Below are 21876 nucleotides of genomic sequence, written 5' to 3' on the forward strand. Positions count from 1 at the left end.
CCGTCCGCGCCAGACTGGAGCGGGAGCGCGGCCGAACGCAGTTGCTGGGAATTTTTCAGCCGAAAGGGCAGGCGATCCAGACACAGGGACCCCGCGATCCAGACAGGAACCCCGCGATCCAGACCGAGACCCCGCGCGAGCTCGGGAGCCGTGGGGAGCCAGGGGGCCGCCGGAGCGAGCGGAGCCAACCTCGAAATAGATCCGGAGAGCCAGGTTCCCGGAGGAAATGGGACTGTGAACGAACCCGGGGAGCGAGAAGGGAAGGAAGCGCCGCGATTGCTGATGTCAGAGGAGCCCGGAAAGTCGCGCTGGAAAAAATCTGAAGACAGCCGGGGCTCTGCCGCTTCCCAAGGAGAGACCACCGCCAGCCGCCACCACCGCCGCCGCGCCCCCCCACCCCCACGCCCCCTCGGCGCCTCCCGGTTCTCCTCGCGAGCCGGCCACCGCGCCCGGCGGGGCTGCCACCGGGCGGCGGAGGACGGAGGGGCTCGCGGGCCGGAGACCGAGGGGCCACTTCAGGAATACAGATAAGTGGCTGGTGGCTTGACGTGGATTTTAATGAATTTGGACTCCATGTGGATGCGGTCGTCCGCGTGATCGCGAGCCGTGAGCAGCCGGAGAAGCAGGCAGCGCGCCGGCCTCGGTAGCCGGCGGCCGAAGCGGTCGGACCGGGGACGGAAGGACAGACCGACATCTCCGAGCTGGGTAAGCGGCGCCCGAGGCCGGGCGCTCGGAGTCCGCGGCGCCTACTAGGCGCCCGATCCTCCCGAAGCGCGCTCGCCTCGCGGCGGCTTCCCCGGTGCCCCGCCTCCGCAGGGTCCCAGCCCCGAGCGCCGGGGCTCGGCTGCAGCCGGCGAGTCCCCGCGCCGGGCCGGCCACTTTCGCGGGCCGGAGCGCGGCGCCCGGGCGCGCGCGCGTGTGCGGGCTTCACTCGGTGCGGCCGCCTCACGCCCCGGCTTCCCCGCCGGCGCCTCGCTTCCCCGCCCGGCTGCTGGCGGGCGGCGCTCCTCCGCGCGCCTCCACGGCGCACCTGCCGGCTAGCTGCGGCTCCGGGCAGCGCAGGGGTGGCGGGGCTGTCCCGAGAGCTGCAGCCCCAAGCGGGCCTACCCGGGCACCGCACCCGCAGGAAAGCCGGGTCCACGGTGGCCGCCGCTCGACTGGGGGCGGAGGGGAGGGCGGCGTTCACTCCGGAGCCCAGAGACCCTGGAGGCCACTGGCGGTTCTTTGGAGCAGGGAACTCGGGAATCCTAGGCGCAGCTTCCCGAGGCTCAGGGAAGGAGTCCAAGGCAGGAATGGGACAAGTGCTCTGTGCGCCCTGGAGGTGAAGCGCCCATCACCGCCACCCCCAGGTCTGAGCTGCAGGAGAGGGTCGGGGGCTGAAGGATGAGCTTACTTTGGGTCTGAGAGGCCCCTTATAAGACACTTTAGAATATTTCTTTCCTTAGGCTTCTTCCTGCCCCACCCCACAAGTGATGTAGGGATCTTAGAAAATTCTAGCCCTGTTTCTCCATCCCACAGGTAGTCTCTATACATACGTTAATCATGGTCTGGATGGTCAGAGAGAGAGAGCCATCCCGAAACTGCCATCCCAGGCCCCTGACGAACGTCCACCTGTTTGGCATGACCCTTGCTCTAGGAAAGGGCTACCTACTCAGACTCATCCTGTAGGGATGGAGTTGGAGGGAGTCAGCTGTTTCTAGAAATGAGAGCCCTATGAAGTGGGTAGTGGAAATATCATTGGTCTCCTGTAAGAATCTAAGATCCTAGGGCAACCATGGCATATCCTAGCAGTGGGTAGACACAGGACATGAGACAGGACCAGCTCGAGGTGGTGGCTTGGGGACCTAGCAGCTTGGAGGGAACCCACTGGGATCTGGGAACCCACTCAATCCCCCTCCTTCTATCCCTGAGCACAGTGGACAAGGTTATGAGCGGCAGATGAAGATGAGTACTGGGCTGGGCAGGGCTGGACCTTCTGGGAGCTGGGAGTCAGCTTCAGCTCAGCCTCCACCCCCACCCCAACAAGAGCAGGCTCCTGTCTTGCTGGGCTTCTTTCCCAGACCTTGAAACTTCACTCTTCCCTCTGGGCAGGCTTTGGGTTCTGGGGCCTTCCCCAGAGCGACAGAGCCCAGGGAAGAGATAGCTCTGGCTGGAAGAATTCAGCTATTCCCAGTTGAGATGCACAACTTTTGTGCAGTCACCCCAGAATGCTCCAGGAGTTGCTAGCAGCTGTCTCTCCCGTGACCTCCTGGCAAGAAGAGAAGAATTCATTCACTTTCCCTTCACCCCCATCTAGTACCTTTTGAAGTAATTACCTAGGCTGTCCCCTCCTTGGCCTGGGGAGAGGGGGTCCAGAGCAAGGTGGGTAAACTTAGAGCCATCTGGCAAGATGCCCTGGTGAGGTTTTGCTTTTCCCCTTCTTCCACCTGGCATCTCTGCTTCTACCCACCCTTCCTCATCCCAGAAGGTGTCCTCGCCTGCTGTCAGCGTCACCTGAAAGAGTGGTTCCGCTCAGCCCTCCAGCCAGCCATCTTCGGGCACCACTGATAACGGCAGGGCAGGGCGGGCTGCCCTCTCTGCTCCCTCGCTGTCCTCAGCAAATCATATTAGGATGGGGCAGATTGGCTTGCAGAGCAGCTAAATGGAAATGACATGTAGAGCGCTGTGCAATGGAGACCGGCTGAGGAGCGTCAAGGTGGGAAGTGATGGAGAGTGGGAAGGGCCCCTCTGCCCAGGACCGCGAGTCTGGCAAGGGGATTCCACCTGGCCCTTCTCTTTGACAGGATGTAAGGACCAGGGTCACTCATAGCCTGGTGCCGGACGGGGGGACTGGTTGGCCTTGCAGCCCTAGGCTAAATGAAGAGTAAATGGTGGTGTCCCATCACCCCCAAAGAAACGATGCAATTACAAGGTTGGTGGCCCTGCTCTCATAGCTGCCCTGAACACCCACCCCTGTCCCCAGAGCACCAGGGAACATTCACCCCCTCCAGCCTCTAGACCATCAGAGCCGCAGGCATGTCGGATGCAAAAGTTCTCCAGCTGTTGTAGTGGAGTCTGAGCTTAACATGAGGTTCCAGAGACAGCCCTTGAAGAACAGCTACTTCTCTACCAGGCTCCTTTCCCACTTCCAGATCCTTCTGGCGATTCTGTTCATCTTTATTTCATGGGCACATTACAAGGAAACACACGAGCAGGAGGGGAGGCCAGTGACACAGTTAAATATACACGGCGGCAGCTGGCAGCAGCCTCAACTCGCCAGTTCAGGTGCCATGAAATATTTATGGCGCTGGAGTTGTCACTGTTGGGGGGGTTTCTAGTCTCTGTCCTGCCTCCTCTGCTACGGCTGCCTCTCCAAGCTCTGGGGTTTGGTGCAGGGGGAGGCGATTTCTGTCTCCAGGAGCGATATCCTTCCCCCACCCCACCCCCCGCCCCAGCTGTCTCCCTGCATTGCCACACAGCTGTCTCCACACACGCAGACAGGGATGAGGGGGGGCAGTATCATCTGTGTCCATCACAGCCGAGGGGAAGAGAGACACCCCAAGCCAAGCCCGCAGCCCACCCTCCCCCCCCGGCCCGTTCTGATCTTAGAGACCGGAGCATCGTATTACTGGAGTCTGTAAACTACAAATAAGTCAAGATGGTCAACAGGGAAACTGGCAGGAGCAGGCTTTGGGGTGCTGTAGTTTTAGAGCTCGTGGACACAGCCACCCCCCAGCACTGCCACCCTCGCCCAGGGCCAGTCTGTTATCAATTCATTCTAAAAGCATCTTTCTCCCCTTCGCAGATGCTCAGTTCCAACAATAATGAACGGAACTGATTCCCTTATGGGAAACAGTTTTTTTTTTTTTTCCACTTAGTTACAAAGATTTCATGCCTGATTAGAGTAAATGAGGGGTGTGGGGGGTGTTCCCTTCTTGTCTGGTTGTTTCTAAAGGTGAGCCCTGTGGAGACAGAGAAAGGCTGTTCTTCCCGGGGATGGGGGGAGGGGGTCAAACAGCTGGTCCCAAGGGCCAGGAGGGATGAAGGTAAGAGCTGGACATCCCCTTTCTCCCTGGGCGTAGCCCTCAGCTTCTCCAGGGCCCCGTTTCCTGGCCTTTGGGGCATAGGGAACCTCTACTCTTCTATCTGGGATTCAAGGGCAGAAATAGAGGCCAGAAAGTTCTTTGTTGGGGAGCCAGGTCCCTACTGGGAAAGTGTAAAGGGAGAGGAAGAGGGGAGGCAGGGAGAGGAAAGAAAAGGTCCCAGCAGCGCAGGGGCTCCTGCTCCCACCGTGGGTTCAGCGTTGGCCCCTGGCCTGGCCTGGTCCTGTCTCCTGCAGGGTGGGGTGTTCCCTGTGCCCCCCTCTCCTCACCGCAGGCCATCCGCCCTGTCTCCCCTCAGCCCCCAGATCAGCCCGGGCCCTACTGACCCTTTATTCTGTCCCCTCCGCTGGCACCAGCATCCTCCTCCCAACCCCTGCCGGCCGGCCCCTCCCTGGGGCTCTGCCAGCTGTTGGCCTGGCAGCAGGCTGCCCCACGGGGATGCTGGCGGGATGGTGGGGAGAGTGGACGGAGGGGGCATGCTGGGTTCACGCAGGCCTCCAAGGCCGGAGCTCCGAGCTCAGGCTACAGACTGCTTCAAACCTGCGCATCAGCCCCGTGGGGGTGCCAGGTTTGCTAGGGAGCGGGCGTGAGGCTGGGGTTCCCTCCCCTGGGGGAACGCCTGAGTTGGGTGAGGAGTCCCCACCTTGGCCCTCGGAGACAGGCCATTTGCTCCATGGCTTGGTCAAAGCATTTCCCTCTCCCCAGACCTGGAGCCCTGAACTTTGTGGGGAGGGAACCAGCAGACTGACCAGAGATGCAGACCCAGACACAGGCGCACCAGGCGCACGTGTGAGACCCAAGCAGGATGCAGGAGCAGTCACAGACAGGCTGAGGGGGCGGGGTGACAGAGGACAGAGACGAAGACAGAGAGCCTGACGGCGAAAGGGGGCGGGAAGGGCTGAGAGCAAACTCAGGGACAGCCGGTGGGAAGGATGCGGGCAGAACGACCCTCGGGTCCTCCCGGGCCTTAAGGGGGCTGAACCGGGAAACCGAAGCTGCAGGTTCTCTCCACTAGAGGGGGCGCTTGAAAACCAGGCTGGGCCCTAAACGGTGGCTTTTGTAGAGGGTTTTGTGTGTGTGTGTGTTTTCTGATTTGTTTTTGCTGTGTTTGTTTTGTTTTAGGAGAAGGAAAAATATAGTTAAGATATATTAGAAACTCCCAGCTGTCACTGCTCTGAGGCCACAACGGGCAGGGTCCCATTGCTGGTGGGACGTCGGGGCCCCGTCTGGTGGCGGGGAGCAGGACAGGGCGCCTGCGGCATTAAGAGGGGGGCCAGGGTGGGAGAGCCGGGAGGGGCCTGCCAGGCTGGCAGGATGTGTCTGGGGGCCGGGGGGTGGGCAGGCATTCTCAAGCAGTCCTGGCCGCCAGCTGGCCCCGCCACGGAGAGGCTCTAGCCTCTCTTTATCGGCGATGCAAGTTTTTGGCCCGACCCCAAGGTGCCTTCACAGGCTTTCCTTTTCTCCCAGCCCCCCTAAACGTGCATTTTCCAAACAGTCTCAGGTGGTGGCAAGACTGCTCCTGAGGAGACTTTTTAAAAGAGACCTTTCAGGAACTGAACGCACGTCAGCGTTGTATCACTGATTTCATCTTTGTCTTCATACTCTCTGTGGGAGCCTTTCTCTGAATTATAATTCCCCCTTTCATTTCAGCAGAGGACAATATGGAGAGAACAGGGTCCAGAGGCTTTTCTCATGTGAGCAGACAGTAACCGTCTGATGGGGGTGGGGAAGATATTAAAAGTTTGGGGATGGCAGCGGGCCGGAAAGGAGCATCTCTTAGGATCTGATAGCTTCCTCTGATATTTAATCTTGGCTCCCCCTCTGGCTCACGTTTACCTGGGGTCAAAGAGGGAGTGGAGGGAGGAGAGAGCAAGGAAAAAAGAAAAATAAGATAAATGTATCATGTTATGAAAGTCTAATCCCGCTTTCCCTTGGCTAAAATTACTTTCGGTATGAGAGATAAAAGGCGGTGGACTCACCCTTGCAGAGTTCAGCTTGTCTGCGAGAAGGAAGTGGGGGAGAGCTCCCAGGGCCAGTGGATTATCCCCCCTGCTCTGCCTGCCCCCTGCAAAAAACATGTGTTCTCTCTGCAGCTTTGAGAGAGGGGGCAGAGGCCCTCACTAAGGCACCTTGACTTCTTCTCCACGCTTTCTGGGGAGTTAAACTTTTTGTATCTTTGCATTTACAAGCCTGCCTTCCCACCTTGGTTTCTTGTTTGCCTATGGAGGAACAGGGAGGGATAGCAGAAAGAGTGGAACAGCTCAACAAACTCCAAGTGAGAATCATTGCCCTTGTGCTGAACCAAGACAGAAAGACAATGAAACCTGGAATCAGAACCCACTTAGGTTTAATCAAGTAGAAATTGATCACTTAGGCAGTGCCAGGAATGTGTAACACCCAGGACCAAGACGAAAATATAACTGATCCTACCTTCAAGACACTTACAGCATCCTGAGAGGGAAGGAAAATGAACCTCCCCTCCCTGAATTTCAATATGAAAGTAAAGGCAGAATGGAGTTAGCAGTATGCTGGGGGATCAGAGGGAGTGGAGGTGCAGAAGTTTCCCTTTTTGCTCGTAGGTTTTCTGGGAGGGAGACTGCGATGCCGGAAAACCTCACAGTTCCCGTCAAAAGGGCCTGTCTCACCCTCTCCCATTCCTCACCCTCTCAGAGCTACCCCAGCCTTTTTTTCCCCCCTCATCCCCCTCCACGGATTTTAAACTGACACCACTGTAGTTGTTTTCTATTAGTCAACATCCTAGAGCAAGATCTCCATGTAGCACCCTCCCAAGGGCTTTGCACTGTGTATTCTATGTAAATTGCATCCCTTTCCGGTCTCCTGGAGCTGGCAGCTTGGACTCCACTGTGCTTCATCAAGAAATGTTGTTACTCATCTGTATTCACATTGAAGTGTCCAGAATCCTGCTGTTAGCGCACGCACTCTTGTCTGAAGGAACCCATTAAAGGGAACCCAGAGAAAATATATTCGGATTTCCCCCCTTCACCTTGACTGAGCACGAAAGCCCCCTCCAAGAGCCATCCCTGCCTTCTGTCTGCCTCCTGGAGAAGGACTCTCCTTTAAAGGTTCTGTCCACAGAGAAGGCCAGGAGGATTAAGGGAGGGAGGTTACAAGCAGGCGGATCTCACTTCAACTTGAAAACTTTCTCTAATCCCATAATGGAGGGTAGTGTTCTGTTTGTACATTGACGTGTTCAGATCAGATTTGGGGTGCGAGGAGACCCGGGCCTGGGGTGGACAGAACCAGGGGGCGTGCTTGGACTGTAAGAGGCCTTTGAAACTTTAAAAGTCTATGCTTTTGAGAAATACGTGTATGTGTGTACATGTGTGTGTGTGTATTTCTGAAGAGAAGGAATTTGTAAGCACCCCCGCCCCCGCCCGGTGTGAAGAACCACCGAACTCGAGGCTCCAGGAGCTTACTTGGCCTCAGTTTCCACTTGGTGCTCTGGTGGTGGATGGTATAGAGGCTTCGGGTGAGGAATTGTAACCCCAGTGCCTGCCCCGCGTCCCCAAGTGACAGATGACTGACTCAGAGGAAAGACGAGAGGCCCAAGGCTGGAGCGCCCAGGTGTGGGCATCGCTGTGCAACCATGGACAAGTCATGGCACCTCTCTGGGCAGGAGGCAGGGCAGAGGGTTTCTGCCTTGAAGCGGCCAAGGGTGGAAGGTTCAGGAGGGGAGGAAGGGCTGGTGAGAAAGCCCTGACTGCCCGGTGGAGGCAGGAGGGTCAGCGGGCAGACAGAAGTGACACCAGGGGACGTTGCCGCTTTGAAGCGGTTTCCTGCTCCATGAAAGCGAAAGGCCTCAGCTGGGCTGGGTAAATATTACACTGGCCTCTGACCTCCCACCTCCCCTGACCACCCCCGCCCCCCATTGCAGCTTCCCTTTTTTTTTTTTTTTCCTGAGCTACAAAGATACCTGAGGGAGAAGAAGCTGCTTTCTGAACTCGGGGTTCTCATTGGAAGCCCTTGGCCAAAGCCAGGCGGACGGGCCAGGCTCCATCACTGTGCCCAGCCCTGGGAGCCAGGTCAGCCAGCCCTACAGGATCTGAGCCCCTGCTCCACGCTGGAGGCTGGTGATTTTTCCAGGAGAGAGGCAGTCAGGGTTTCACAAGCCCCTGGAAGGACTGGCCCCCTACTCTCACCCCAGCCACCCAGACCTTCCTGGCAAGTCCCTTGACTCTCTGTGAAATTAAAACCCATAACCAATAGGTTCCGGCCAGGCAAACACCCCCTGAGGTTTATCTGGAAATTAACAGAATTCAAGTCTAACGGCCCATTCCGAGTGACCCCCAGCGTGTGAAGCCCTGCAGGTTCTGGGCCCAAGAACCTAGCTGTGAGAGGCTTTGAGAAAACCATGTGAACCGTTTGTGAAACTGGGAAGTCACACCTGGCACCCGCCTTCAAGATCCTGAGAGCAGCTAAGAGGGGTCGGAACAGATGGTCAGGAAGAGGCTTGCGTCAGGTTAGAGTCCTGATGCATGAGAACAAAGGGCCTGCCTTCACACTTGTGGCTCTTCCATCTTCCTGAAAGCCTTCTCACCTGTTGACTGATGCTCATCCTCCAATTGCTCCCAGGTCAAAGAGGGAGATACGAGGGAGCCCCAAGACACTCTGGGAGAATGGCGTCCTGCCCGTCACACAGCACCTCTGTCTCCTCATCTGTATAGTGGGGATGAATTCTTTCCCTGACTCTTCAAGCGCCCTCGCTTGCCTTTGGTTCTGGAGTTGGGCATGGGAAGATAATGTTAAGGGATTTGGAAAAACAACAATTGTCACAATGTGCAAAATAATTCTAAAAGTTAGAGCAGAAATACAGCCAAGCTGGAGATTGTTTTCCCCTCCCCTCTCTCTCTCTCTCTGAAATTTGTTTGGAATTTTCTGATAAAAATAAGATTTTATTTAAAGAAAATCTGTGTGCTAAAGATTTTTATATGTAGAAATAGATGAAGAGCTTAAGACTCAGTGGAGACTGGAAACTGAGAACAAAACCCACGGTGATCCTGGCACCCAGGTCATATGTGTGGCTCTGGGTTAGGACTAAGCCATGGGGATGGAGTCTGAATTCTGAATTTGCTACCCTTGGGGCTTTGATGTCTTCACATATAAGAGTAGAGATTTAGGATACTATCACAGACCTGACACGTTGGCATTTTCCTGGGAGTCAGCCTCCAATGAAGGACAGAGGGCAGAGTTCTCAGCTCCTAGCTGCCTGCCTGCAATCAGCTTACATTTGTCTGCAGAGGGAGCTCCTAGAAGCATGGATATGAATGGGATGGACACAGCATGAAAAGCACTTGCAGACACCAGGGCCCAGGGCCCAAGCTAGACCCTGGGGCTCAGGAACTAGATCCCTGGGCAGAGCTGATCCCTGGGCAGAACGTAGCAGGATGTCGGGGGAGAAGCTGTCTTCTACTAGCCCAAGAAGCTCCCCCCGACCCAGCCCTCCCCTCTTCAGCGCAGAGCCTGGCCCCTCGTTGGAAACAGCACGGGAGGGCGGATGCAAGCAGAGGGAGCCCCGTGCCTTCCGCAGCACTGCCCAAGAGCCAGAGGTGGAAAGCGAGGGTGACAAGGTGCCTGGGGTTTCTTTTCCAGAATGTTATGAAGAAAACCGTTTGCACTGCAGGAGAATAGGTGTTAAACGTAGAACACTTGAGAAACGTCTCTGAGTGTTTGATCGCAACTTTTCCCCAGTCCACACAATAGATGCAGAAGCTGAGCCCAACCTGGGGGAGTGGGTTGTCACCCAGCCCGGCGAGTCGAGCTGTGGAGAGAGTGAGGAGGTCCGTCTGCCCCAGCCAAGCCCAGCACACCGTCTCCACCTGCCTGTGTGGGAATTTCTCTTTCCAGCCTCTCATGCCTTGACCCTGTGCCCCGCCATGTCTCTGACTCTCTTTCTTGGGTTTGAGCAGGTGTCCCTGAGGCCGGACCTCTCCCCTGCCCTGCCAGTCTGCCAGCCCTCGGGCACCCCCGTGCTTCTCCATGGCACAGGGCAGTGTGTGGAGAAACCGCTCCCCCCCATTAAAGACTCCAACAAGCTTTCCCCCGTCCACAGCAGGCCTTGGTATTTGCAGAGTCAATGGCCCTGGCAAAGCCCAGCTCTCCCTTCCCTCCCCAGAGGCACTGTGGGCACTGTTTGCGTGGCGGTCTCTATAGACTCGGCATTCACAGCTTGGAGAGGCTGAGACAATGACCCGAGCAGCTGTCTGCAAACCGAGCTGGCTGGGAGACTGCCGGAACGGGAGGCGGGAGCCGGGGCCGGCCGAGTTTGCCCAGCTCACACCTGCGAGCTTTCTCAGGCGGCCATGGTGGGCCCAAAGGCCACAGGAGGCAGGGCTGGGATCCAGCGGACCTGGCCCAGGCCACCTGACGGACTCCCGCCACAAGCCCCCAGCCTCCTGGGCCAAGGCTTCCACCAGCCGTGTAGTCACTCTGGGCCTGGAGGGCCAAGCAAAGCCCTGTCTTCTGAGGAAGCAGTGGCCTCTGGCCTGAGGACAGGAAGCGGAGAACACCTGTCCAGGTAGGGACAGACAGGCCACCTCTCCAGGAGCCTGCCCAGGCACAAGAAAGGTTATGGGTTTTGTTTTCTTTTTTTGCATTACTTGCAAGGAGGCTGAAGTTGGCACAGCGTAATTAACTTTGTACAAATGTTTATCGAATACCTGCTATGTGGCGGGTATCATGCGAGGGAGGCAAGGCGCTGTCCTGGCTCTTGAGGAGCTCCCAGTGTGGCAAGGGAAACAGGGGAACACATGCAAATATTGGTCGTACAAATTAAGTGTTGTGGGAACACAGGAGAGAGAAATCCGCCAGTCATATGATCCAGGGAGGGAAGGAACTCTGCATCCACATGGGGGATTCAAGCAGAGGCTGGAAGGTGATGACCAGGTCTCCTGTGGAGCAGGAAGGTGGAAGAGGTGATGGCCGAAGTCCTCACCCACACTCCAGCGCTCTCACCGTGGGTCTTTCTGTTTGCTGCTTGGGGAATTCAATGCAGGAAAAGGCTCCTTTGAGAAGTGAGGTTGGGTGTCAGGCCCGTGAGAATGACCGGCAGCTGCTGGCCTAAATTCCACAGTAAACAGAGCCGGTTCTCACACCTTCGCCCCCACCCCACGACTCCCCTCGGAGCAGGGTGCCAGGAAGGCTGGAGGACTGGAATAAGCCCTGGCCTCTCCTGGAGCCAGAATTGTCCTAATCGTGTCCAAGTGAGCCCTCTGTCTACAAGCAGGGGCAGAGCCGCGTGCATGGTCAGCTCTCTGCCTGCACAGCTCTAACTTCTAATCACTGTCATAAACAGGATGGAAGCAGCTGCTCACTCCAGTCTATTATCAGCTTGGTTGGAGACAGAGAAATTTAAATGACAGTAAGATGCTTAGCAAAGAAACGAAAGTCGGTGTTAAAAATAAAGAAAACGAGACAGCTTGTTTCATCGAAATAGAAGGGTTATTAAACAGCCCTGAATTAATCAGTGATCTGCCAGGGCTGGGACTCAGAGCCCGCGGAGCCGAGGTAGAGAGCTGGAGAAGACAGGGCAGTCAGAGGCAGGTAGGGTCTGCCTGCGATCTCGGGCCAGCTGCTGGGACCGTGGAAGCAAGGGTCTTAGAAGGGGAGGTGGCAAGTATAGGTTTTCCCCACAGATAAGAGCAGGTCAGGTGGGGAGGGGACTTTGGCACCCCAGCCTCTCTGCCTGCAAAGCCCTGTTTCTGGATTCTTCTTACCTGCCACACCTGCCCGTGAGCCATCTCCAGTCCTCAGCCTCTCCCCAGGGCTGGACAGGAGCCAAGGGGTATTGGGTGGAGGGCTCCTAGCCAGGCCTCTTCCCTTCTCACAGGGTGTCCCCAAGAATGCAAGTCTGACTTGAGCTCCTTACACTGCACCCCCATTCCGGAAGTGGTGACAGTGTATGCTGGGTGTGGCCAGAGCCTGCCTGGTGCAGGGAGACTGACCTCAAGAGTCGGGGTTCTGTCCTTGCTGGTATCACTTGGTGGCACCTCTCACTCCCGGCAGCAGAGCCGCAGAGAGAGGGATGTAACTCCAGGATCACGTCCAAGGCCCACTTCCAAATCAGTGCTTTCTCCAAAATATTTCACCTCAAGCCTGCCTATGTCTGTGAAGTGGTTATGCTGATGCTCCTCTCTCCTTCATAGGCTTGCATGAGCAGTGCATTAACGGGATGCTGTTGTTCAGTCACTCAGTTGTGTCCAACTTTTTGCAACCCCATGATTCCCTGTCCTTCACTATCTCCTGGAGCTTGCTCAAACTCATGTCCATTGAGCCGGTGGTGCCATCTAACCACCTGTCCTCTGTCACCCCCTTCTTCTCCTGCCTTCAATCTTTCCCAGAATCAGGGTCTTTTCTAATGAGTCAGCTCTTCCCATCAGCCAAAGTACTGGAACTTCAGCTTCAGCATCAGTCCTTCCATTGAAAATTCAGGGTTGCTTTCCTTTAGGATTGACTGGTTTGATCTCCTTGCAGTCCAAGGGACTCTCAAGAGCCTTCTGCAGTACCAGAATTTGAAAGCATCGATTCTTTGGCAGTCAGTGTAGGTGAAATTCTTATTATAGTTAGCTATAAGATCGCTACACAAATGCTAGTTTATACTACAGTGGGGTCCCTTGGAGACTCAGGACAAATGGAAAGGAAGGTTTGCCAGAGAGTGTGGAGTGGGTCGGGAAGAGAGATTTGCGTGCACCTGGGCGGGGCCTCAGGCGGGGAGGCGGGGCCTCGGGTGGGAGGCGGGGCCACGGGCGGGGAGGCGGGGCCTCTCATGTCCTGAGCACATGTGGCTCCTGACAGGCCGCCTGCTAGATCTTGAATTAATCACTCCAGGAGCATTTTCTTTGCTCTTTGACCTCAACATTCTTTCTCCTCCCGCCTCCCTCCCTCTCGCTTCCCTCCTGGCTGTTTACCCTTTTCCAGGCTCCTCTCTCACACCCCATTCATCATCGGGGGGCCAGATCCTCCCTGGAAAAGCCCTCTCATCTCCGGCCCAGGTGGCCCCGTGCTGCCCCGGCCTGTGTTTCCCTCTCTCCCCTCCGGCACATTCTTCTCCCAGCCGTGTGGCTTCTCCCATAACTGTGCCCTTCACTTTCGCTCACCACTGTAGGGCCTCAAAAGCCTCTTCTCTCCTCCCCGCTCACCCAGGTGCTCAGGGTCCTCCAGGCTGAGTGCGTTCTGGCACAGACAAGCCCCGTAAGTGGGCACATCTCTGCCCAGAGTGCCCCTGGCCCCGCCGTGTCCACGTGTCTCCTTTATCCAATGCCACCGCGGTTCCCCTGCTCCGTGTGAGCCTTCTTGCGCCTGTTACTTAAGAGAAGCTGCTTGACAGCTCTGGATCTTTTCTGCCAAGAGCTCAGAGCCTCAGACAAAGAGAGAAAAATAATAGAAGCTGAAGGTGGGGAGGGACAGGGTGGGCACACAGCCTGCTTAAGAAGCTTCCTCATAAAAAGGAGTTACAGCTTTTTATTCAAAGGCAGGCTGTTGGTTCAGAAAAGCCCGGGAAAGAAGGAGAGGCGGAGAAGGTACTGGAGGGGAGTTCCATCCATTGTGCTGACCAGACCCCAAGCATGGGAAGAGCCCCCCCAAACTGTGGAGATCAGCCCGGGCAAGCAGCTCTCAGCATCTCTCCCTTCTCCTGTAGATCAGCTGTCCTCTCTTCCCCTTTCCTTCTTTCCTGCCAGGGGCACCTGGTGAATCATCCAGAGCCCAAAAGGGGCCCTTAAATCTCTCTCAGGGCCCTGAGAGGAGGGGGTGAGGCCCAGGGCAGTGTGGGGCCCAAGGGACTGGAGTGATGGCTACCAGTCCTCCCCAGAGGCCTGGGTTCCCAAGCTCCACGCACAAGAACCACCCCATCACCTGAGTGAGGCCAAGGCTTCCTTGTCGTCACCACCACCCAGGGCAGCCATTGTTGCCAAGGAGATGATGCCCTTGCAAGTGTTTCTCCAAAAACAGAAACAAGAGTAATTGGTGTTTATTCAAAACTGTAGCGTTTGCAAAACACCTCGTCTGTTTTCTCATTGATTCTCGCCACAACCCTGTGAGGTATCCTTTTACAGTTGAGGAAAGTCAGACTCCAAAAGGTTAAATAATGTGTTCAAGGTCACTGAACTAGTAAGTGGTAGAGCAAGACTTGCACCCAGGTCTACTTCCAAAGGGCTTCCCGGGTGGCTTAGCCATAAAGAATCTGCTGCCTAATGCAGGAGCTGCAGGAGCCGAAGGTTCGATCCCTGGATTGGGAAGATCCCCTGGAGGAGGGCATGGCAACCCACTCCAGTATTCTTGCCTGGAGAATCCCATGGACAGAGGAGCCTGGTGGGCTACAATCCATGGGGTCACAAAGAGTCAGACACGACTGAAGTGACTTAGCGTGCACTCACATCCTACCTCCAAAACCCACAGCCTTCCCTCTGCATCTGCTGCCATGTGTCATAGTGAGTTTGACTTCCTCATAGAAGAGTCCTCCTCTGAAACCTTCCGGGGGGGCAGTCTCACCCCACCCCCTCTGGTCCTGATCACTTTATGCTATCTGCTGGCCACTTACAAGTGTGTATTTTTTAATGTGATCAATGATAGTATATGATTCATGGCTCTGGCACTATCTTGCCAAGGCTTTTCCTGCACCAGCCCTGTCTGTAGGGGGCATTCTTCAAAGGAGAGCTGGCATCTTCCCACTCTGCTCCATCCTTTTCCCCACCTTATCCACCCAGCTAATGATATTTGCTCATCACCCAGTGGGCCCAAGAGGAACAGCAGCCAGGATCCTTCCCAAGTGGCTCACTCTCTTCTTCACTGCTGCCCAGTGACCGATTATGACAAATAATTGAGCCAAGTGTGTTAGTTCCACCATGGCTTAGAGCAGCCTAGGGGGTGAGAGAAGCACATATGCAATCCCCTCCCCTTTGCCCTGCTCTCCACAAGTCAGACTGAGTGCTGCTGCTGCTGCTGCTAAGTCGCTTCAGTCGTGTCCGACTCTTCACGACTCCAGGGACTGCAGCCCACCAGTCTCCTCCACCCATGGGATTTTCCAGACAAGAGTACTGGAGTGGGGTGCCACGGCCTTCTCCGAGACTGAGTGCAGTCCTGAGTCAAAGGCCTCATGCTAACCCGGCACGGATGTCAAAGACCTCTACTTCAATGGGAAGGTAGGACATAGTCACGTGGAAAAGCAGGCCGACACTACAGTGCAATGTTTGCGAGAAACAGCAATTTCTAATTGACTTTGGAGAAGAGACAGGTGAGCGTCTAGAGGCTTCCTGAAATTCTGAAGGATGGGCAGGGTTTGGAGAGGCCAAGAAGAAAGTGGAGATGGACATTCCAGAGATAAAACTGTGCAAGGTCTTTTGGGGACTCGGCAAATGAACAAGTTTGTTAGGAGTGGAGTCACTCTGGAAGAGGCAGGAAGGAGAGCCAGAGAAAGACGGAAGAGCCAGCTTGGGAGGACTTGAACTTGTGCACTTAGCAGTCCCAGGTCTGTCTGGGCAACAGCAGGGAGCCCAGGAGGGTGTTTCCATGGGTGGATTTCATACTTTGGCCATATGCCTGGCAAAGTCAGTCAACGGTAGTCTTCTGACGCACGAGAAATGAAGCAGGACGAGGCACACCTTGCAGGAAATCTTCGGCTCAGTCTTTGATGCTGGTGGCTTTCACCATAGCCGGGGACGTCCATCAGGGTGGGAAGCCTGGATGGTGACTGTCTTACATGCACATTTTCAGGGAGGCAGTGCAGGGTTGCTGGTGAAGAGGACCACTCTTTTGAACTTTGGGAACCCCAGCTTCTGGAAACCGCATTAAAAATGCACCTTGATCTGGCACTAATGGCCACTTTCCCTGACGAGGACAAGGAAGCAGCGATGGGGAGCTCCCCTGGTCCCTGGAGGCTCTCAGTGGCTGCCATGGAGCAGAAAGCAGGAGGGTCTGCAAGAGAAACAGCAAGTGCTGTCATCCAGGGTCTCCTGGGAGCTGCTAAAATTCTTCTTCAAGAGGAGAAAGGCAGGACCGCTTCCCAGAGAGTAAGTGGCGTGTAGGACCGGTCCCCTGCCTGAGTTGAGATGAATGTCCAGGGCTTTGTTTTTTCACTTTCCTCGCTCTTTTGCCTCCTCCAACACCTCAGCCCCCACTGCTGAGCACTGGAGATGTGCCACTATTCTTTGAAAACATGGCAGGTGATGGAGCATAATATGCCATTATGTGGAGTATCTGTAAGTGATTAGGGTCTAAGCACTTAGTGGGGCCCCTCTGCCCTGGTCCTGCTCTCTTATCCCGTTTCTGTCTCGGAGTTCTTGGCTCTCCCTTGTACAGTAAGCATGGGTGAGAAGGCAGGAGACGCCCTGCCAGGCCTCTCGGAAAGATCTTTTGGAATTTCTCTGAAAGGTGACTGCCAGCCAGCAAACCTTTTGTCACAAAGCACCTCCGGACTCCACCTTGTATCGGATAACTCAGTCCTGGCCGCTCCACCCTCAGCCCTGCTCCCTTACCCAGATAAAATGGGAACCTTAAGGCTTGACCTTTAAAGTACTTGCCAAGTCTTATTTAACATACTCGCAAGTCTTCCGAGACCAGGCACAAGAGAGTTTGGCTGAAAAATAATTTGTAAATATCTCAGTGATGTAAAAGGGTGGGGAAAGCCTGGGTGTCAGTAAGTTCTGCTTCCTAGCAGAATGATGCTAGTTACTCAACCCTCCTGAGAAGATTCCATTTTTTTCATCTGTGAAATGGGGAGAATAATACCTATCTTACAGAATAATCACAAAATTACCCATTGCGTTTGCCAAGAATCTAGCAGTGTGCCACATAGCAGATGGTTAATAAATAATAATAATAATGACAGCTGCTCCTCTTTATTATTTTTGCCATCATGGAAATTTTTATCGTCCTACTAGTCACGGCCCTTCAATTATGAGGTCTTCAAACATGAATTTGGATTTGACTTAGCAAAGCTAGATTCCCACATTTATTCCTTTGCCAGACTTGGGAAGGGGCTTGAAAATGCCTCTTCCTGTCCTTTGATTTCAAAAGGCCTACCCACAGAGCAACCCCACCACTGGGGTGGTTTGGATATAGTCCGGCTGGAGTCCGGGGACCAGTGGGGTAACCTTTCTAGGGGCCCCATAATGCAGAGGGCAGGCACACTCCCAGGGCTCAGCTTGGAGGCTCAGTGCCCCGCTAAGTCACGAAATTCTTTCTGCCCCGGGGGTGAGGTGGTCACGGCCAGGCCGGGCCGCACCATCCCCCAGAGGGGGTTGAAGAGGGCAGAGCCCACGGAAGGGGGACAGGGAGGGGTGGCGGGCTGGCAGCTGCTTGAAATTGATGGTTCTTGTAGTTTGGTTTATACCGTGGGCCCCTCTCCGCACTGCCCGGGGGGCGACCTTTAGATAATAAAGGGAATTCTGGGAGAGCTCTGACAGGCCCGTGACATATGGGGCAGGTCTGCAGGGTCAGGCGGTGTATCTCCCTGCTCCCGCCCCCGGGGTAATGAATCTTGTTTTGACTTGGCCGAGCCAGCCCAGTCAGTGCCCCAGAAAGGAGCCCAGCCCCTCCCTGCTGCAGCCCTTCAAATCAGCGCCTGTCTTTGGAACCCCTTCATAATGCAGGGAGACAATTCCAAACTTTGATAGCCTGTGAGTGGAGACGAGAAACATGGCGTGTTTTGCTAAGGTGCTGGGAGAGCTGGTGCAGTTTCCAGGGCTCGAGGAGAGCCCACTGGAAGAACTGGGAGAAATTAAAAACAACAGAAAACTCTCCCCGGGGTGAAGAGGCAGTGCTCCCCAGAGGACAGGCCAGAGGAGGATCTGGGGTGGGAATGGAGCGATGTGGCTCCTGGGGGGCCACAGAGTATCCCTGAGTGTCCTTGGGGTGGGCAGACGACATGTGGACTCTTCTGGGCTGGAGCAGAAGAGGGCGGGGGAGGCGAGATGGACCGGAACTCTCTGTAGGAGCAGCAGGAGAGGTGAGAGGTACTACACCCGCCGGGGCCAAAGTGGGCTCAGGGGGCCTGTGTTTGCCTGGGTGAGAAGGGAAGCTCGTCTCGCCACCCTCGGTTCTCACAGAAACCCGAAGGGGCCTCCATCTCCAGGAGAGTTGGCCTCGTGGTGGTTTCCACCCACCCCCCTCACCACAGACACCCTTTTCTTTCAAGGAGCAGGTCCCAAGCCCAGCCGGTGGAGCGCGTTGCTCCTCCTGGCTTCAGGAGTTTGCAAGGACTGCTGTGGCTGAGCACCACCCCCGGGTGGTTTAGACACCGGGTGTTAACGGCCTCCTGGAGGCCTGGAGTGAGGGTCCGGCCAGGGCTGTGAGGGAAAGCGCTCTCCCGGCCTCTCTCCTTGGCTTGCAGGTGGCCGTCGTCTCCCTGTGTCTCTTCACACGTCTTCCCTGAAAGCCTATCTGTTTCTGTGCCCAAATGCCCCCTTTTTGTAAGGACACTGGTGCATTGAGACATAAGAGATGTGGGTTCGATCCCTGGGTCGGGAAGGTCCCCTGGAGGAGGGCATGGCCACCCACTCCAGTATTCTTGGCCTGGAGAATCCTGTGGACAGAGGGGCCTGGTGGGCTACAGTCCATGCAGTTGCAAAGAGTTGGACATGACTGAAGTGACTTATAATATACACGCACCACCCTAATTATCTAATTTTAATTCAGTTACCTCTGTAAAGACTCTGACAACAAAGGCAGTCCTGCTCTGAGGTCGTGGGGCTTAAGACTTTGCCGTATGAATCTGGGGGTGCGTGTCAGCAGGGGCACACTGAGACACCTGCCTTTCAAGCCAGGGCCCAGCCCTGAACCTCCCCTGCCCCCTGCCTTGCCCACAGTGCCATCTGGGGGCGGAAAACCCACCCCTACCATGCACTCATGGGGGATGCAAGGCACCTGCCTGGCCCCCTCACTGTCTGGAATCTGGGTGCTTCCCTAACTGCTGATCAGTGTTAGGGACGCCCCCACATTTCCTTCACTTACTCCTTGATTATTTGAAACTGGATCAGATTTATCCACCTGTGGAAAAGAATGGCGTGAAGGATAAGCAGGGTATCTCCCTTCGCACAGTGAGAGGAGCAACTTCCAGATGCTACTGAAAGTTGCCTTGACATACTGCGGGGTGGGGGCTGGGGAACACAATGTCGTCTATTTCACTCTCTCGGAAAAGAGGCCCAGAGGCCACATAGACAGAGGCCCGTTTTCCTCCTCCGTCTCCCCTCGCCTCCTCTCTCTTTCGCTCTGGGGCAAGGTGTAGCCACTTAGCTTCACAGAACAGCCCAGAGTCTGGGGGGAAAAATGACATTCGATTAATGAAGCAAACGCAGCTGGTACTGCAGTGACATCTAAATTGTTCTTTGGTCCTGTTATTTTCTGTAGGAAATTCTGCCTCTCCCCACCCCACCCCCTCCCCTTTCCCCTTTAAATCGCGTGCATGAAATACGCTAATAACAATCTCGGGTGTCTGTGCCTGAGTGACAGCTGAAATAAGAAAAAGACTAATCGTACCTCCTGCAGCCCCGTCACATGGAGATTAAATGAGCCTCTCCCCCACCCCCTCCCTGCCCCCCTCCCCCTCCCCCCACTTTCTCTCCTGGTCTCTTCTCAATGAGAATCATGGGTATTTGAATAATAATATTATAGACGCCGTCAGGGTGACAGTGGGGGAAAAAAATCAGCTCAAACCCATGATTACTCCTTCCATCTAACAATTATTTAAATACCAGATAACTCCTTTCACTCTAATTGAGGCCTTTCAGCTGTCGGCGTCACCAGGGGCCTCTGTGCACGCCCTGGCGCTCACCTTGTGCTACCCAACGTGCCTGGACCACCGCGGAGGTCGCTGTTCGACAGAGTGACGCTTGGAGTCCTGGCATGTACAGCCATGCAGATAACACGCGTGTGGGTCCTTCGGGAGCAGTCTATCCACGGGAGGCAAGGCGGGGCCCCCCGAATTTTGCTGTGAGAACATTTTACTCTCGTAGATTTTGATTCATAGAAATCCTACCAGAAAGGCCACCTTCTCGGGTCATTGGAACCAGTCCCCTGCCTCTGGGTAAGCGTATTCCTCAACAGCTGTCAGGAAAACTCACCATCAGAAAATTCCATAATTTCCTTGGCAGGATGCCCCGGGATCCTCTCTGGATAGGATGCCCGCTGGATAGCTCACTCCCGTCCCTTCTGCTCTATTTCTGACTCTTTGAGAAAAAGAAAGACGCGGCCTGTGCTAGGACACATGTGTCCTGCCTGTGAGGTTGTCTGCAAGCCTGAGGAAGAGGGTACGGGATGCTGTGGTAGCTCCCCAGTCATAGTTCAGTCAGTTCAGTTGCTCAGTCATGTCCGACTCCCTGCGACCCCGTGAACCACAGCACGCCAGGCCTCCCTGTCTATCACCAACTCCCAGAGTCCACCCAAACCCATATCCATCGAGTTGGTGATACCATCCAACCAGCTCATCCTCTGTCGTCCCCTTCTCCTCCTGCCCTCAATCTTTCCCAGCATCAGGGTCTTTTCAAATGAGTCAGCTCTTTGCATCAGGTAGCCAAAGTATTGGAGTTACAGCTTCAGCATCATTCCTTCCAATGAACACCCAGGACTGATCTCCTTCAGAATGGACTGGTTGGATCTCCTTGCAGTCCAAGGGACTCTCAAGAGTCTTCTCCAGCACCACAGTTCAAAAGCATCAATTCTTCGGCGCTCAGCTTTCTTCACAGTCCAGCTCTCACATCCACACATGACCACTGGGAAGACCAGTCACAGAAGAGGCGCCCTTCTCATGCATGATGACTGCCTGGGCCTGGAGGAGGTCACTCCCCTGACACAGAGGGGAGCCTTGTGTCCCTTTTCTTCCCTGCCCCTTAATCTGCACCCCTTGAGTCTGCCCTGCATTATCACCTCCCTGTCCAGGCCCAGTGCCAGGGCCTCTGCCGTCAAAAGGCATCTTCTGGGCCCCCCAAACAGGGCAGCCTCGAGGCTTAACGTAACTGACCCCTGGGACCGCTTCGCCCACAGCAGAGGAAGCAACTGGGCTTTGGTCACAAGGTCTGGGTTCTGCTGGCACCTGCCTGCAAGTCACGCTGACTCACCTTTGACGATTTGTTTCCTTTCCATGTGTTTCGGCTTCTTCATTTGAAAAAAGAGAAGTGGGTTTGAGTCTTCTTAGAGTCGCCTTCAGCCTGGCCTGGAATCCCTGCTTTAAAGGCGCCACTCGTTAGGAGGGGCAGCTGAGGAGAGGACGGGCTTCTCCCCGCCCTGGAGAGGAAAGGGCTTTGGGTGAAGCCCAGGAACAGCTGCTGACTCCTCTGACTTCACAGGCCTCCTTTTCTGTTCAGTCGCTCAGTCGTGTCCAACGCTTTGTGACCCCGTGGACTGCAGCACACCAGGCTTCCCTGTCCGTTTTGTTTCACTGACGTATAGTTGATTTTATTATAGCTGATATCGTGTTAGTCTCAGGTGTACAGCAAAGTGATTCAGCTATATATATATTTTTTCAGATTCCTTTCCATTATAGGTTATTATAAGATATTGAAAATTGCACCCTCTGTTTTAGAGTAAATCCTATTTTATATATTGTAGTATCTGTTAATCCTATACCCCTAAATTATCCCTGCCCCCCTTCTTTTTCCCTTTAGTAGCCATAAATTTGCTTTCTATGTCTGAGTTGGTATCTGTTTTGTAATGGGTTCATTTGTATTATTTTTTAGATTCCACATATGTGATATCATTATAATATTTGTCTTTCTCTGTCTTACTTCACTTAGTATGATAGTCTCTAGGCCCACCCATGTTGCTGCGAATGGCAATATTTCCGTTT

At 55.0% G+C, this 21876-nt stretch overlaps 1 protein-coding gene across 5 annotated transcripts in view; it reads left to right on the forward strand.

Moving 5' to 3' along the window:
• The first annotated feature begins 615 nt into the window (after nt 1-615).
• PLXNA2 (plexin A2) overlaps nt 616-21876 on the forward strand; it is a 232926-nt gene continuing 211665 nt past the window's right edge. For 4 of the 5 annotated variants that reach the window (XM_061383641.1, XM_061383643.1, XM_061383644.1 and 1 more), the window contains exon 1: nt 616-705. The gene's annotated coding sequence lies outside the window, so the exon portion shown is untranslated. The remainder of the gene's footprint in view (nt 706-21876) is intronic. The other variant, XM_061383642.1, reaches the window with a different exon arrangement.

The sequence above is a fragment of the Bos javanicus genome, chromosome 16, assembly GCF_032452875.1.
Source record: "Bos javanicus breed banteng chromosome 16, ARS-OSU_banteng_1.0, whole genome shotgun sequence".
Taxonomy (NCBI): domain Eukaryota; kingdom Metazoa; phylum Chordata; class Mammalia; order Artiodactyla; family Bovidae; genus Bos; species Bos javanicus.